This window comes from Danaus plexippus (assembly GCF_018135715.1).
Source record: "Danaus plexippus chromosome 3 unlocalized genomic scaffold, MEX_DaPlex mxdp_34, whole genome shotgun sequence".
Classification (NCBI taxonomy): Eukaryota; Metazoa; Arthropoda; class Insecta; order Lepidoptera; family Nymphalidae; genus Danaus; species Danaus plexippus.
Window position 1 is genome coordinate 91,087 of NW_026869846.1, and position 13,059 is coordinate 104,145.

A 13,059-nucleotide genomic window follows, 5' to 3' on the forward strand; every position below is an offset into this window, starting at 1 on the left:
AAACTAATATTATTCGGATAGTACTACGCGTGCTTTATTTTTGTTAAAAACTACAAACTCCCGACGTTCCGGTTACTTTTCAGCAACCGTGATCACGGTTATGCAGTTTCACGGAGTATGTAGTTCTTTACGAAAATAAAGCCCGCGTAGTATATCCGAATAATATTAGTTTCATTTGTATGAATAAAACCCGCGAAAGCCTTAGATCTAACTATATAACTACATAGCATTTATATTTTCCTGGAGAATATGTTCCAGCTGGCTAGTTATTTACAAATCTCACTGAATGAGGCTCACCACCATTTTATTATGATTGAGACCGCAACTGATCCATTTATGTATATATATACATTCTTGACTTTTTTGAAGACTCCGAACTAAAAATTTCCGTTTCTTAGAAAAAAGTGGAACTCAGCCATTGAAAAAATAAATGTCGTGTTAAGATGTTAAATTAACTTGGAGATTCTTAAGAACGCCTCGCCTTCACACTTGTTCAGTTAGTGACAAACTGCCAGTTACTCTTTGTTGTTATTTAACGATTTTGCATTTTAAAAAATCATTGTTAAAGTCTCCTGTAGTTAATGTCTGCTGCAGTATTGTAATCTATTAACTTTTTTTTTTCATGTTTTCCGACGGTTCTGCGCCACGACTAATATAAGGTCGGTTGTTTTAAATTCATTACATTCAGATCGGCCGCCGTTATCCTCGTTAGTGCGGAGCTGATTCTGCAAGGCTCCTAATAGCTGGATGATGTTTCCAGTAATCAGACTTGGAGGCGACCGACCACATTATCATATATGAATATTTACGACTTCACCAGTTTACGTCTGCTTCATGTTTTGTATTTGTTTCGTAAGGCTTTTTAAAAGGTTCTGTATGTTGGAATTATTCAAATCCTTTGTAAACTGTTCAAGTATCTCCGTCCCTTTTTATGATTATGGCAAAATAATTGAATCAATACTATAACAACGCGTTATTATCAAGTAATTTGATGGCAAAGAAAAAATGTGAAGTCTTAGCGTTTAATGACTGACCTTCGAACTTCTCGTATACGTCACTTTTCAAACTGCTCCTTCGACTATCATTCACTACACGACTTAAACAGTTACACTTAAGTTGGACTTTTCTGGGACAATTTTATTCAATAGTAATTACAGCTATTTTTTTTTTTTAATAAAATTCTGATTATAAAAAATTGTTAGTAGTAAGGTCTTATAACTTAACCACTACCTACATTTTCATATTATATTCTATAAATTTGCTTTTAGTTCTATGTAACACTTCTTATTTTTGACAAAAACATTTTGATGGTTACAACTCTATCATGAAAAAATGTCAAAATCACGCCGTCAATTACTTACCCTCTTACTTAAATTACCCTCAGAAAAACAAAACACTTCAAACAAAAACTATATAACGCGGAAGATAGCATTTCAATACAATCACTACGTCAAAAATATATTAAGGTCTTATAGAAGTGGACTGTAGAGGGATTAGGTGTGAGGCTCCATTCAAGAGCAGCAATGACGACCGCGATAAAGATTAATGAGGTTCTTGTTACCAATAGTAAAGGACAAATATAAATTAGTTTTATTGTCTCTCTAGCACTGAAAGGTATTGCAGCGGTACACTTAGTACTCTTACCCTGTAGTAGGTACACCTTGCAAATATGCTGGTCATATAAAAGACACATATGTACATACAATTCTATAAAATGTTTATTAAAGTAAATACAAAGTTCCCTCTATAAATACTTGGCTCCAGCCTTGTGTGAGCGTTCTTCGTCGCTGGGGAGGCGGTACACGTAGCTCTGAGAATCCCCGAAATTCCATTATCTTCAACAATGCCCTCGAGTAAGTTGCGCTAAAAATCCTTCCTTACAATAAATTTTATAAGAACGATTCGTCCACGGGATTGTTCAAGGTTCTATAAATGTTTTCATCGAAAGAGTTCTGTTAATAATTTCGTTGATAAATATGTGAGCGAGTCGCATAACTATTAAAAGAATATACATCACGAAAATCATAGAAAGTACGAGGTCTCGTTTGGTTCTAGAACTCTGCTATTTTGTTTAAGAAAGTATAATAAAAGTAATATTTTTATGGAATGATGAGTCAGTTCAATCTTATTATCCTTGTTACTAAATTGGAATAAATTTAAGTCACTTGACATGTTTTCTGTGCAATCTATATTTTCATATTAGTTTTATAAACTGAGGAGTGGCGTCAGTGAGTTTCCGAAATACGCTCTCTAACTTCTCATTCACTAATAATAGAGCTGAAGATTTCCTCGGCATCCATCCTTGAAAAGATACCATAATATATAGTACGCCAAACTACACGTTTGTTCCTTACGTATAACTTCGAATTAATAACTCTGCCATAAGTTAAAGAAGTGTAATCAAATACACAGTGTCGCGTTACGACTTGATCGAGCCTTTCTTATAAGATTTCGATTATTAATATATGGACTACTAAAGTTAGCACCGAACACAACTAAGTGCCGGTGAGACGTGCCGGTGCCATTTTTGATAACCTTCTTTTGCTTTATAGGTAACAACTTAGATAATAATACATAAACTGTAGCTATATTAATAGGATTATTACAATATAACTCTATAAAATGTAAATTAAGCAAGAGAAAACCAACGAAACGGCCCAACAGAACCTCGCCCGAGCCTTCTAACACAATGTGACTGTATTCACTGAAGTCGATCGATTGCGATTACAATATCTTTTTTAAATTTCATATTTGCACTTCGCAGTGACGAGACTATATATGAATATCAATATAAAGTTTAGTTCTTATAATGTAAGCTACTGAACGCCCTCCGCCGCTTCTTTACACTAAAATTACCATTTTTACAATCTCCACATACAAACTACTTCCATCGCTAGCGAAAGATTATAATAGAAGCGATAATCCACGCGGTAAATAAGAATCTCGAGGTGCTTAGAAAAATGGGGAAGGTAGGACGAGAGGTGAGTTCAGCAGTTTCCTACGTGTGATGTCGCAAAAATACGATAATAATATAAGAGAAGGTTCGGAGATGCATATTGAAATTAATATAAGAAATATTTTAAAATAGAAACACCCTGAAGATGTTTAGAAAGCATTAGCAAATATAAACAATTGTATTGCTAAAGAATTTATGACTTCATATCTCGGACATCCATTCACATGCGGAATATTAGTATCTTAAATTCTAAAGGACCAAAGAATTTAATTAAAACCATCCTTCTACTTGTATGCCCTATTGTTACTATACTCATGTTTTAAATTTAAAACAATATCAGTGAACATGTGACAGACAATCATTATTCAATATTCATTTAATACAATGTGCAAGGTGATTGTTCACGAGGTTCGTAAAAGGTTTAGCCTCAACAACTCATTGGGACTCAACTATAATAATAAAAAGTAAGGGAGTCGCTGTGTCATGTGTGTACATGAAAGATGTATGAGAAAAGTATGTGGCTTTATATAGCTCCATGTGGCTCTACCCAGAGCTAACAATTCTAGTAGCCTGGAAGGTATTGTAAAGGACGTTTTAATAACACATCTCCGGTTTATATAATCCAAAGTATTTATCGACAAGGCTGTCTGTCACTATTCCACAGTGACGGAGTCGCGGGATGCGGCTAGTCCTACATATTTCTGTAATGTGTTAAAAGTATTACATGTAGTTCTGAAAGAAAACCAATAACTGCGTCTTCTATACATTTAATCCCAAATTTCTCAAAACAACATCTAGCGTGAGTGATCGTCTTTCTGTGTGATTTCGAAGTTACTGTGACAATGTGTAAATCCCTCTCCGTTCCAAAACAAACTCTCGCTGCAAGTTTCTAGTGACCTTTGGAAAGTTCGGGTCAGTTTCGGTTCAACTTTTACCGAACGGCCGGGTTTTATAAACTTCATTAGGGTGAAATTTTCACATATTAGTGTATTTAAGATATCTGTCCCTCGAGTTCCTTTAAAAAATAATCGTTACCGAGTAACTCGAACGATAGATACAGAACATGTGACTATTAAACATGATACAACAATTCACTAAAGGTATGAATTAAATTGAATGTTTATAAATATGATAAGCTCAGATTTACATAACAAGTCTGGCAATGTTTGTCGCTCACACCCGTGAGACTCACACCAGTGACGATCTGTCTTGATCTGTACTTATGTAAGTGATTTTTTTTATATTGCGTATATTTCAATGTCATATCCTCAGTGTTTCTATGACCGCACTTCATCTTCCGTCTCTAACACCATGCCTGTCCTTTGTTACTCCACGCCGACGGAATCGTATTCAATTCGTTTAAGTGTTCTATTCCGATCCCGCGTAAACGGTACAGACTTATTTTATCTATAATATTATTTGAATACATTGAAATATATATTTTTTTCATGTAAATTTATTATTTGTAAGTAAATAACTATTTATCGAAGTTCCATGAACGTTATTTCACTCGTTTCAGATTTATAATAACAAGACAATATAAAGTCTATCAACCTTCAAAGAACCATAACTAAATAACTCCATAGCGATAATCAAGGCTACAATCAAACACTGAACTGCAATCAAAGCTTCAAATGTATTTAATATTCACATTTATTTCAATATTCATAAAAGCAGATATACTTTGTAAAGGGTTTTCCAATAGGGACGCTTGAACTTTGACAGCTGATTGCGGCCATGTTGTTTGAGTGACAGCTGTCAAATGCAGTGTGTTATATTCATTCCGTCCTCCCAAACCACCATGGCAGGTTACAGTGTCGAGCAGCACGTGCAAATCATAAAATTGTTTTATGAAAATGGGTCTTCAGTTCGAGCAACGTTCCGCGCACTTCGCCCGTTTTACGGTCGCGATGATCGTCCTGCCGAGTCGACTATCCGTCGATTGGTGGACAAATTCGAGTCAACCGGGTCAGTTAACAATCAGCCGGTTCCCGTGCGTCAACGTAACGCGAGATCTGCCGAGAATATCGCCGCTGTGCGCGACAGTGTCCTCGAAAACCCGCGGCAGTCAATTCCGCGTCGCGCACAGGAACTCGGCCTTTCGCAGACGACAACTTGGCGAATTTTGCGTTGTGACTTGAGCCTGCACCCGTACAAGATCCAGCTGACCCAAGAGCTCAAGGTTAATGACCATAGACAGCGCCGTGTGTTCGCTGACTGGGCATTAGAGCAGTTGGAAGTTGACGCCGATTTTGGCAAAAAAATCATCTTCAGCGACGAGGCGCATTTTTGGATGAATGGCTATGTCAACAAGCAAAATTGCCGTATTTGGGACGAGACCAATCCACACGAGGTTCACCAAGTGGCAATGCACCCGCAGAAAGTGACTGTTTGGTGCGGATTTTGGGCCGGAGGCGTGATTGGTCCGTATTTTTTCGAAAACGATAATGGTGTGGCCGTCACCGTCAATGGTGAGCGATACCGGTCGATGATAACCAACTTCTTTTGGCCTGAAATCGAGAATATGGATCTGGACAACATGTGGTTTCAACAGGACGGCGCTACGTGCCACACAGCACACGCTACGATGGAAGTTCTGCACGAGCAATTTCTGGACATGGTCATCTCGCGCGGAGGCGACGTGAACTGGCCACCGAGATCGTGCGATTTGACCCCGCTGGACTTTTTCTTGTGGGGTTTTCTTAAGTCGCAGGTCTATGCCAACAAGCCGCAAACCACCGATGCCCTCAAAGTCAACATACGCCACGCCATCGATCAAATACAGCCCGATTTGTGCGCCAGAGTCATCGAAAATTGGACCTTTCGTGTGCGCGCCACCAACCGAAGCCGTGGCGGTTATTTGAATGATGATGATGATAATGGGGTCGATAGACCTTCCAAATAAAAAAAAAATTTCGCAAATATCTTTCCTACATGTATTTTTTTTTGCATTTCAAAGATCAAGCGCCTTTAATGGAAAACCCTATACTTATCGGAATAAATTATTGTTAACATAAAGTTATAAAAAAATATTAATTTCAGCTTCGTTCCTTTGCACTTATCGTTTTTCTTGTTATACGTTTTACCACTGTTACATTTATTAATATTTGTATGAGGATTTGTCAATCAACATCAAAGTATTCTGTGAGTCTGTAAGTAGTATTCTTATTGGGCGAATATTTGAATCGTAAGACGCGTCCAACTGTGCCCCGCCGCACTACACAAAAACTGGAATGTGTAAAAAATAGAACCTCTTAGCGAAAAGCTGTCCTACTTTGTGGAGATAAAGCGAAGCCCTTCTCGTAATATGAGATTGACATTCTGTATGTACGTGGAGACAGTTTTTCCCATTCAGCGTCTCTCTGAGTGTTCATATCGTATGTGACTTGTGTTTTAAGGAGCCGCCGTTTATTAAAATATTCAGAGACGTTTCATGTCTTTATGACGTCGTTCTTCAAAGCCTTTACAACGTATTAGTTAATCTTCGGGCCAATTTCACTCAGTACATTGTATTTTTTGTTAAATCCTCCACGTATTCGCAGTGCCCTTTGGGCATTTCAATAATTCAGTTACTTTCGAGGCAGCCGTTTCATAGACTGGAATTTATTAAGGGTCAAGAAATCTGAGAGCGACGTGCTCTATTAGACACCAATTGGCGCGTGCTCTGACGCACTCAAACAATATTATTGCCTTTTAACTACTCTAAGTGATCTAATTATTGGAGAGATGTTAAGCTATCACGGACTCTACGTCTTATATTATCAATCAATTAATGTGAAACAAAAATCACACATTTTTAAAAGGTGTAATAAAAGATTTTTTTATCGCTTGAAATTTCACAAAGAAAGTGGAATTAAACAAGTTTTTAAATAAAAAATATTTGTTACAAGAAACACCTGTTTGAAGGCTGTACACGGGTATATAAGGCGAACATAGATATTATAAATACATACAATCAAAGTTCTAAACTTTCTTTTATAGTCGCCGCTAGCTACAGACGTTCATAAAATGTTTGTGATAAGAAAGCGTTATATTTTTATTTCCTTCGTCTGCAAAACTTTAAATTAACCTCAAAGAACTATATTTTAATAATTTATACTATTTACAAAAGTAAAATGTGAACATTATCAGACCTGTCCAACCATAGATGTTGCCGAAAATGAAAAATGAACTACATATCGGCACAAACTACAAAGTCAACACTTCTATAGATTATATAAACTAAGGAAGTAATTTCTCTTAAAGTGAAAACTTTTAACAGCTCTTTGGAGTTAATATTTCTCTCCAGTATTTAAGATCGCGAACAAAAACTAAATTTCTTCCAGCAAAATCATGTTCATAATTTTTAACAAACTAATATTACTTTTATTACACAGGAATCCGCGAAGCAAGTTTTCAGTCGCTGCTCTGAACCGCTTGAACGGCCTTCCAAGTTTTCAATATCAAGGCGAAGCGAGTTTTTTATTTCCTTTAGATTTTCAAATTTAAATAAAACTTTTGGAATGTTTCCGCGTCAGTTTGAACAATTCTGAAATACTTGTTTTGTTTCTTTAATAAATGTAACAAGCCCGAGGACGCGTCATCCCTCTCGTCTTGGAACGCTGAGGTTTTTAAGAATGTTCGGACACAAGTATAATTCTTTCAACGTATGGATTTTTGTTGCTTGTTCACCAAAACTACTTGACGCATTTTGAATAAACTTCACAGTTACGCAGCTTAGACATCAGAGTAGTACTGTGTATGAGGTCAGCTGACTCTCCTAGTTCTAGTCCAAATACCGAAGTTCAAGAGGATAAAGTATTGGACATGAACTAGTTCCAACCGTTTGTGTACCACTTGATTATGATTTTCCTTTAACATTAAACAGACGTCACAGCAGAATGTTAATGTACATATTGATGTGATAATATAATGATTACGTTGTTACTATCATATGTACATCTATATTTTCAGCCTCAAAAACTAAATTCTAGACTTCATTTATTATAGTGAAGTCTTAAGCCTGTTTTGCAGAGTTCGTAACAGATTAATGTACAGATAAATTCGTTAGATCACATCGTGTAACAAACTAAAGTATAATAGGCGTTTATTTCTGTATCAACATGGGGAGAGCACTGTCTATATCGGCTTCAGGCGCGCATTTCATTTCTGCTGCGAGTGGATAATTGCATGTTGCGGTCTGAGTCTCTTCTATTTCTAATACACATTATTACTATCAGGGTCGATACGAGACAGTAAAAATAAAGTATTTGTAATAATTTTCTGTCTGATGTTAAAACTCTCCGTCATTAAGGAAATAATTATTTTGTAACATCGAAGTCAGTGGCAAAAACGTTTGAAATGCAAATAAATAAATACGGTCATAAAATTAATCAACACATTTCACATATGAAAGCAATATAGAATAAGGAAATTAATAATTAAAGCCCAAGTTTGATAGCCGAGAACTTAAAATGACTTGTAAAAATAACTGACAGAACAATAATCAATTAAACTGAATTAATTTATTAAAACTTTACTTTACTCAACATTATTTTTAGATATGTACAAGAACACGACAAAAATTACGTAAATGGAAGATCACATTGTTTTTAAAACTTCCGAGTAAACTAATTAATGATACTAAAACCTGTTTCACATGAGTCACTTCTATTAATATTCTGAGCAAAGTCAATTAATGGGGATCCTTACACCGTTTGATGCGGAACTTAGAAAAATATAAAAAAAATACACATAAAAAACAGCGATCTCCGTGTGGAGAAACATTTATATAACATTATGATTGTGTCACAACAGCGATCCGTACATCACATCCATCGATTAATTTGAAGCTGAAAAAGTTTTCTATTCAATCTAGAAGTTTACATTAAAATTATAAAACAACAAAAGCCATTCAGTCGATGTTGTTCTAAACTTGAGATCATCCTATTAAGTGAAGAAGTCAGCGAGCTAGCAGAGCAACTTTAACTTTTGCCGAATCGAATTGAATTAATTATAGTTATTGACGATGCTCAGAACGCTAAGGTTTCCGAGGAGTTCGCGGTCGATACAAATGGAATAAGCTCACTCCAGCCAAGTTAATGCGTAATGTACTCAATAGTTTACTTTTCTAACGAGTTACGAGCCCTGATGTAATTAATTAATGACACGTTCTTGAATAATTCATGACATCGAGCACATCCCAGCAAACTGTCAGAAGCTCTTGTCAGTGAACGGACTGTAATTAGAACGAGTTCTCGAACCGTTTTTCATTAAATTCCGCAAACCTGTTGAACCCCTTAAAAGATGAAGTATCGTATTAACAGTACAAGCACCCCACCCAGCCCCCGTCTTAGACGGGCCTTTCACTTGACATTGACAATGACTTAATTAAGTCATAATGTGAATTGTTTTAATAGATTTCTAAGAATTTGTTTCTATTAACACAAGAACAGTGGGCTCCCGAACGCAGCTTGATTGAAATTTATTGCTACGTTAGAATTTTGGTCATAATGAAAATAAGCAATATGTTAAGTAATGTCGAGCGAACAATGTCCTCTGTCGACAGAATCCTTGATACAGATACCTTGGATGCAGTGATTGATTTCTGATTGAACAAAATAAAGGGAAAACAACGCGCCCCGATGAATTTGGATCGCGAGCGTCACTTACAAAGAGGGACTTGTTAAATCTTTTCCATGGCGACAAGGTCGGGCTCTGTGACAAAAATACCATAACGAGTCAATTGTCTAGTATGAAGAATGTCAGTGTAAGATTTCCATGTCAGAATGTGTTAAACTGAGGCAAGACAACATAACAATAATTGATATTTCAATATTCTGTTCATATTAATTTAATTAATTTCAGCTTATTTTAGTAATTAATAATTGAAATAAAGGTCTTTTTAGTAGAAATGAAGTATCCAATAAATAAACACATTACTCGCCAGACATGTTAGGGTAGGCGTGACGATCATGAAAGAAACATGTTGAATCGCCCTCACTTGACTCCTAAAACATAAAACGAGAGAAGACGCCGCCGACCCCGCTCTTTGTTTCCACAACATTTGCAGTCACACAGCACATATGTCCTCAAACAAGCCCCTCACTGCCCTCCCCCTATATTTGGTAATAAAAGGAAAAAGATAAAATGAAATATTTCAGAACATCTTTTCACGGAGCAAATGAGATAATGTTTTTGTTTAAATAAATAAATGATCTGTATAACGACTGTTTGACATATATAAATGACAAATGTAGAGATGTGTCACATGCGCGATCACATACTACACGTAGCTGGGAGTGCCGAAGAATATCGATAAAAATTATTATAAGGCGATGAGTATCAGATTCAGGACAAGTTCGCGTCAGTCACCGGCCGTTATAAATGAAAGTCTGTCATGACGCGAGGGAATAGCATCAATCGGTAATATCATTATAAAATATTGAAATTGAATTTTATAATGTTGATGGTAACTAGCTTTTTACCTAAAATAAAATAAAAATCTGTGTTACATGAGAACTCTCACTTATGGTTTTGTTTTTCATTAGTTAAAACATTTTGTTATATGTCTGTCATGTGTACTGGCTTATAATTCTAACTTTTATAATCTTCGGTGATTACTTTAATTGATTGATTTAATCTGTGTATATTCATTACGTTGTTATCCCTGGGTTGCCAGTTTTCGTTTCTGATTCGGTAATGAATACTGTTAATGTATTAACCTCTTTATAATTACGTTCCCAATTTCGTCTTTTTGTTCAATATCTAAGTACTAGAATCAGATCAAGTAGTCTATATGAACTTTGTCTCCAGTGACCCACAAATAATCACCGCTGAGTCGAACTTACTTTTAGAGTAGTTGTGGTTAAAGTTGTTCATTATAATTGTACCAAATTGAGGTCAAATTGTTTAGCATTAAATAAATCGTTATAGAGACCACCAACACCGCTTTTCATGAGGTAACGAGCGTTTACAATAGAACATAAAGAATTGCCTTTAATATTTAAAGTCAGAAGTCAGAATTCAGTAGATGAGGATATAATAAAGTATACAAATTATTATCTTTATTTACAGAAAAACTAATTTTATTTCGAATATCATAAACTCATCAGTGCAATACTGTTTAAAATTTTGCAAATACTTGAGGAAAGAAACCGATAAAAAAAACCGATCTGTAATATACTTCAGCTTGTTTTATCGCCTGACTCGCCTCTTCATGTTATCAGTCAGCGAGGACTCCGGCCCAACTCATCCAAGAAGCAAAAATTCTGAATCAGTTTTAAAATTTCTTTTATATTAACATAATAATGTCCCAGTTCTTCGCCGCGTCCTTCAAATTACAACTCTTATTTCTCGGAATAAGTTTTAAGTGAATGTAAATTAGAGGACAAACAAGATCTTTGTAACATTCCAAGAAACTGTATTCTTGTTCAAGGATTTGAAGTCATTTATTAAAAGGAGTTGTTGAAAAAACGACTTTTACACAGACATAATAAAAGTTTTAAATAATGATATTTATTGAAATCTTCTACAACACACTAAACGTGAATGTTGTAGAGCTGAGAGCCCCATTAACCATCCGCTGTGGCCGAACAAAAAATATAAATTATATGAATACGTGACTTTGGTGACCATCGCTCTGAACCTTCACCGCGACTTTGAACCTTCGGACCAAACACTTTAAGGCCTCGGTTGTTATTCGTATCGCCACTCGATACTGTCATGTAAAAAGATTTATGAAAGAAAGCTTTGTTCCCTTTGCCGTGGATTTTCAGAAGGTTATATTCCGATCAGGTCAGTGTGTATGTGCAGGCTAGAGAGGCGCTGTAAATATGTGTGTTACGTGAGTACTAAAATCTGGTTGCTGCGACATTTCCGGCGACTGTGGGCATCAAATGAAATAAACAAAGAGATTGTATGCTTCGATAACCCGGACTTACAAAAATATGGTTGGATTTCACAAAGAATTATGACCAGAAATCAAATAGTTTTATAAGCACAATTGATTAAATTCATGGATTTGCTTTTTAACTTAAGTGTTAGTAAAGATCTCTTGATGTAAATTGGAAAAAAATATATTCATTCAAAAAATTGTTCCGTTCACTGAGTTAGGCGAAAGATCTTTCCCTAATAAAATTAACCTATGTCGAATCTATTAAAATTTGTTAATTCCCAAAAAACTTATTTTTTTTTAATATAACGATAGCTATTAATTTAAATAAAACTAAGGTATTTGAATATTACTACTTTTTTTATTATTTTATAACTACTACAAAACGCACAGTAATATCCGAAAAACTTTCTTTTATTAATTTTTTTGTGTTCTTCAACATTGTAACTAGACATACATATGTACGTGTTACAGGTATAGAAAAAAAAATTACGCATTTTTCAATATTCGGGCATCATATCCTCGTTTATATTATATTTATATAATGTCTGAAAAATAAACTATATTTTACATACCCCATACTCCACGTCACACCCTCTTAACATATAATTCTATCTTATGCACATGACCTGTTGACTTTATCATTCATTCTTTTAAGATGTTTTACTCGACGCTCCTGTCTAAACTGGACAAGTCCACCATTATTGTCCGCAACATTTGTGGGACTTCCAGAATGGTTTTAAACCAAAAAGTAAAGAACTCTAATGTAGAAGAGGAAAATAGTTCTCATAACCAAAGACATCTCACTCACTATCAGTTCGGCGGCGACATTTAAATAATTAAGGGACGTAAAATCAACACTACATTAGAATCAAACGGAAAACACAGTGCGAAGTTTCCGGATTGTGATGTTTTTATTGAATCATAAAATTCATGAAATAGGGTTATTTATGAAATAACACATCTGGCAAATGGCCTCCGCAGTTTGTTGGCACAGACACACTCTTTTATTAAATTTTTCGCTGGCCATTTTGCCTAATGTATTTAATTTCCTCCTGTAATGCACGGGTCATTATGGACTTGTACACGTTTGACTTCAAAAATCTCACGATAAAGTCCGCTGTATTAAAATAAAGGATCTAGAAGAAAGAAATAAGGAATTACAGGGCTAGGAACCGTGTCCCCGAGCTGTGCGGTGTGTATGACCAAAGTGTTCAGTTTTTTTTATATA